The following is a 6,382-nucleotide window of genomic DNA, read 5'->3' on the forward strand; positions in this document are numbered from 1 at the left end:
AATTCATGTTTCCATGTCAAGTTTGGATCACGGCAAATTTGTATCATATATATATGAGTTAACTCTAACCTAGCTAACATGTTTAATTAAACAAGTTAATTCTCTCCATTATTAATGCATGCTATACTCAAATTGGGTTCGTGCCCAATTCAGTACAAGTTGTGACAAAAATTGTCAGCTTTGAATGTCTCATATTGAGTTTGAGTGGTGTATATTAATTGATCAGTTTAGGTCATATATGAGTCAACCTTATCCCAACGTATTTAGTTTTTTAGACTACGTACTAGACCTCTCAAGAATTTCATATCTAATTATTGTCGAATTCGTGCATGCCTTGTGTTAAAGATTGCCAGCCCTATTCTCACACATGCTCATAATCATTGCTTTGGTACTCTTTGGAGCGCACTACAAGAAAAATCAGCATTTATGGCGAGTTATTTGTAACAAAAATAATTATTTATGACGATAATAGACTCATTTTGATAGTAAATAGTCATTTTTATATAAAATAACTAGTAACAAATAAATAATTTTCTTGTAGCTGACAAGAGAAACATCATTCTTATTTTTCATGTATATTGACTTGTTTACAACACTTTCGAAGTCGATCTTATCAGGGTAGCCTCCAAATATTTTTCTGCAGAATAGCTAAATCAATATTTTTAGGTATTCATTAGTCTTGTTTAACGATTCTCATAGATTGATATAATACATTTTAAACAACTTTCCATTTAAAAGTGTATATATATATATATATATATATATATATATATATTAACCGGTATATTTGATTTTCAAAGTATGATCTGGGGTTAGACAAAGAAGCACATACAGCTAATGTATATATAACAATTGTATCTTTTAAGAAAAGGAAAGAAGCCTCGTTTTATGTTTGGCCGATTCTCTACGGTAGATTCGAACATACAAATACATACATGCATATTATAAATGTAAGAACAGCGATCGATTGTATCTATTAATTGGAAATGAAACAAGCTTTATTAATTATTATTATAATTAAAGCCTATCATTTTGTGTTTGGCGGATTCTCTGTGGTTGGTTTGTACAGATCGATGGTAATTGAAAGGACAACCATCGATCTGATCGTCAAGAAGAAAAACTGCTACTAATTGCTTAATTAATTAAGTAGCATCATCATGTGCATGCACAGTCAACATATATACAAACACACGTACGTCCGGCAAAAGAGATCAAACAAAGGAAGATCTAGAGGAAAAACGTTGCTGATCTTGTGCTAGATAGCTGCTGCTATGTACTTGCAGAAGAAGAAGAAGAAGAAGTCCCTCAGAGAGATCTAATTAATTTATTCTCGATCTAAAAACAAATAAGGCAAACTTAGTTTAGGTCATGTTGAAATTAGTGATCCGTGATATGGCTAGGCGCTATAGCTTGGAATTAAGGACTTTTGTTGGCCATGAATTGAGTGTACTCTAGCTAATTGTGTAACGATGCAGACAAAGTGGTGGGGACAAATTCACATCTCTTTTTCAAAATTGACGAATCTATTGGGATCATGCACATCAGCAAAAAGGTCACCTTTCCAACTGATCAAAATTCTCTTGCATATGAACGATATTGTCCCACAACGGTTAACATCACCAGCAAGCAACAACGACAAACTGCCAATGGGGAAGCATTTATATATATATATATATATATATATATATATATATATATTTTAGAATTATCCGTCGCCATTTTACCACAAATTAATTCTTTTATATTGGATCGGAGTGATATTCAATGGTAGCTAGGACCACTTCAAACTTCATTCCAGTTAATTATTTGGATGGTGATTAATTTGGGAATTGAATTTGTATGGTCATGCATGGTTTCTTCTGATCATCAGCAGGAAGAAATACTTACCATATATATATATATATATATATATATATATAGTCCTATGATACCCAGTACAAGAGAATTAGGACGTTGTGTTTGAGTAGTAAGGTATTTGCAGGTATTCTGTGAATAGTAGTGAAAAATTAATGATAGAATATTGAATAATAGTAAATAGTATATGAAAAGTAATAATAAAATAATAAATAGTACTAGTGATATATTCTCAGTACCTAAACTAGGCCTTAATTTTAAGATAGGCTAACGGATTGCCTTAATTTATCCACAAAAACCCAAAAATTAAAGATTATAACTTGAGACAAGTATGAAATTAAATTTATGTAATTAGCAAGTCTAAATAATTATAATTATTATAAATCGACCAATTTTAATTTCTTCTTGCACTCATTTGCTTAACATAATCTGTATTAATTATGAAAATATTGTTAGTTGTTAGCAACGTGCATGGCACTTCAATTAATTAACATTATGCATAATTTTGGTTAATTAGCAACATTAATAGTATTTTAAGCATAGGACTCTAGAATTTTTTTGCTCTGTATTTTACGTAACTTCCATATTTATAGTTGTGTGGGTTGCGGCACCTAGGGTTAGCCCATGGCGGTGCCCCTCGCCCCCCCCCCCCCCCAGGGGATACTGCAGGGGATGATGGATCCGTGTCTTTTGCTAAGATGGTTTCCAAATTGGTGTCGCTGCCTACCTTCAAGATGCAGATGCGTTACCCTGTTGATGTGGATGGTGAACCTGGGTTCATCTTCACTAAACTAAAGATGTTGAAGGCGGCTGAGGATTTTCATTTTGCACTAGTATTGAAGTTTGTACGTACACAACCAACCATTGATGATGTTCGTGGAGGCATAATTGCGTCCTGGGGTTTGCTGGATGCTCCAACGGTTAGTGTGATGGATGACCATCACGTCTTGGTGAAAATGCAGTCTGAGAGAGACTTTATTCATGGATGGGCTCGCGAGGGAAGACTGTTGGTGGGCTGCATCTTCTGTCTCTTCCGCTAGGCGAATGAGCTCGATTTACGTAAGGAGACCGCGTTGGCCCCTCAATGGATTTTCCTCCCAGGTCTACTGTTGCACTTGTATTGAACTGATTGCTTACAAATTTTTGCAACTCGTTTTGGCTGGTTTTTGGGTATGGACAATGCCACTCGTCATAGAACCAGGGCTTCAGGCGCACGTTTCTGCGTGGAGGTGAACCTCACGGATAAGCCTGTTCAGGGTTTCCCGATTGTGGTGGGCGCCAAAAAATTGTGGTAGGAGGCAAGGTATGAAAGAAAATGGTTCAATTGTGTGAAATGTTGTAGGCAAGGCCATACGTCAGTGGTTTGTAGGGCTGGGGAAAGTGTGTCAAAGAGAACCAGGGAAGAGGGTTCAGGGAGGGCCAAGAGGGTTTGGAGGGTGCATAATGTGGTGATTACGAAAGATACGACTGTTGAGTCGGTCGCGGCACAAGACTTGCAGGTCCAGAATCTGATGACTATGAAATATACGAATGTGGAGTTAGAAGCATCATAAGAAGTGCAGGTTTAGAATTCTAAGATCCAGGATGCTACTATGGTGGAGTTGGTGAATATTGAGGAAGTGCATGTTGATTGTGGTGAGGAAAATGCTAGTGGCGCAGCCTGTGAAATGGGAGGTCTCGTTGCTCGTGGTGTGCGGACTTTGTCGATAGTGGAAGAACCAGAAAGTGAGTGGTCTGGGGATGAGTTGCCTTCAATCCAAACAGGCGATGCCAGTGTGCAGGGAGAGGTTACAATTCAGGAACTTCAAAGTGTTATTATGGATGCAGAGCAGGATGTTCTTACCGCAGAGTTGCATATGTCGCCTAGGGAAAATCGTGGTAATGTGTTAGTGGTGACTGAAGTGCTTGAAATGGAATGTCATACTGTGGTGCAGTCTGACCCCATGGTTGAACTTAGTGCAGATGATCTGTATGCATCGGATGTAGAAGAGGCTGCCAAAGGCCAAAATGTAGCAAAGCAAAAGGGATATGACTCTGATCATGTACTCGGGTCTGCCAGTAGCTCCAAGGTTAGAAATTACATGTGCATCAATCACAGCGGGTATCTACTTGCACTGTGAAATTGTATTTATGACAAAATCCATCATTGCATGGAACATTAGGGGGTTGGGTTGGTCTAGAAGAGATTTAAGGCAATTGATTAGGAAGGTTAATGGTACCATTGTGGCTCTTTTCAAAACTTTTGCAAGGAAGGATAAGTTGTGTAGCCTCTTTTTTGGCTTTGGTTTTGATGGGTACTATTGTAACGAGGACGTGGGGGAAAAAATCTGAATTTTATGGAAACAACCGTATGAGTTTAAAGTAGTTGGTGTCTCTAACCAGATGGTGACGAGGTGGTTACGATGGAGCATAAAAGGACATTGGTGACATTTATTTATGCTAAGTGCACTCAGGATGAGTGAAGATCTTTGTGGGCAGAGTTAGCGAGCTTTCCTCGAATGGATTATCCATGGTTGCTCATGGGTGACTTTAATATTATCAAGACATATAGGGAAAGGATTAGCAGGCATCCTTGAACTAGACAAGCGATAGACGAATTCAATATTGTATTGATGTGTGTGGTCTTGTAGACTTGAATTATCATGGCAATCCAATGTCATGGTGCAACGGGCAAGCGAGTAATGCCAGGAAATGGGCTCGGTTGGACAGGGCTCTCTCTAATATGGTTTTCTCGCAAACTTTCCTAGAGGCAAAACTGGAATATAGGAGACGTACTTCCTCTGATCACAGCCCCTTGGTGGTGACTTTATTTCAACATATGCCCATGTATGGTCCATCCCCATTCAGATTTCAAAAGATGTGGTGCATGCATGACTATTTTCAAAGCTGTGTTAAGGAAGTGTGGGAGAGACCAGTGCATGGATCGGGTTTAATAAAGCTAGCTGCGAAACTGAAACGTACCAAGACTGCACTGTGAACTTGGAACAACTCTGTTTTTGGACGGGTTGTTAAGAACATAAGAGATTTGAAAGATAGGTTGGAAGGATTGGAGTCTCAACTTCAAGTGGCATGGTCTGAGGACGTTGAGGTGGATTATCTTGTCACTAAAATGGAGCTAGAGGTTTGGGAAAAGAGAGAAGAAGCAAGGCTTGCTCAACTAACCAAGAAGATGTGGTTAACAGATGGGGACAAGAATATGAAATTTTACCACGCAGTAGTAAATCAAAGAAGAATGAGTTCTACCATCACAAAAATGTGCCTTGAGGATGAAACATTGCTGAACTCTCCAGAAACAATTCATGAGGGTGCGATGGACCTTTCGAAATTTCTTGTCAGAAGAGTTGGAGATTGAGCAAACGGATTTGACTTCCTTATTGCATATGGAAGTGATGACGGTTGAAAATGCGGAGCTAGTTCGAGCGCCCGTGGAAGAGGAAGTTCATGAAGTGGTATGCTCTATTCTGCAGCAAAGTAGTCCTAGACCGGATAGATTTGGTTCATCATTTTATACTTCAAGCTGGATTACTATAAAAGATGATTTGTTAGAGGTGGCCAAGGAATTTTTCAGTGGAGCTGAGCTCCCATTTTTTTATGCATCCTTTTATATTGTTTTGATACCGAAGGTGGTGGATCCGAGGACTTTTGAGAAGTTTCGATCTATTAGTCTTTGCTCGGTCGCATATTAAATATTCTCCAAGATCATTGTATTCCGTCTGACTAGTATTTTGCCGAGACTAGTTTCGGAGGAACAATGAACTTTTATCCCGGGGCAAGCTATTTTTGAAAATATTTCTCTAGCCCAAGAGATGGTGCACGAGCTGAAGAAAAAAATCCGGGGAGGCAACGTCATGGTTAAAATTGGCATGACAAATGTGTATGACAGGGTGAACTGGGAATTTTTACCACAAGTCCTTGTCGGATTTGATTTTTTGCCTGTTTTCTGCAAGCTGGTTAGAACATGTGTAACTTCACCTTATTACTCAGTGATGATGAATGGCACATATAAAGGATTTTTTAAGTCAAGTAGAGGACTGCGGCAGGGTGACCCACTCTCGCCATATTTGTTTATTTTGATGCAGGAGGTTTTTCACGTCTTCTTAGACAATAGTTTGAGAATGGTCGCATTGGAAAATTTTATCATTCGAGGGGGGCTCCTCTGATCTCACACCTGTTATACGCCAATGATATTCTGATATTTTTGAATGGCTCAAAGAGATTGATGCGCAGGCTTATAAACACGCTTGATATGTATAGAAATGGTCTGTGCAACGGATTAGTAAAGATAAATCCTCTTGTTTCACAGCACAACTCCTTATTTAAGTACCGCAAGACGTCATGGCTTACGATGAATTTTTGGCTTCATGGAAGGTCATTTTCCCATGATCTATTTGGGGGCTCCGCTGGTTGATGGTCGGTTGAAAGCATGTCATGTGGAGCCGCTGGTTGACAAGGTAAGAGCCAAAGTAGCAGGCTGGAAGACCAGGTTGCTGTCATAAGGTGGGAGGCAAATCTTACTAAAGCATGTACT

The sequence above is a fragment of the Juglans microcarpa x Juglans regia genome, chromosome 3D, assembly GCF_004785595.1.
Source record: "Juglans microcarpa x Juglans regia isolate MS1-56 chromosome 3D, Jm3101_v1.0, whole genome shotgun sequence".
NCBI classification, from domain to species: Eukaryota; Viridiplantae; Streptophyta; class Magnoliopsida; order Fagales; family Juglandaceae; genus Juglans; species Juglans microcarpa x Juglans regia.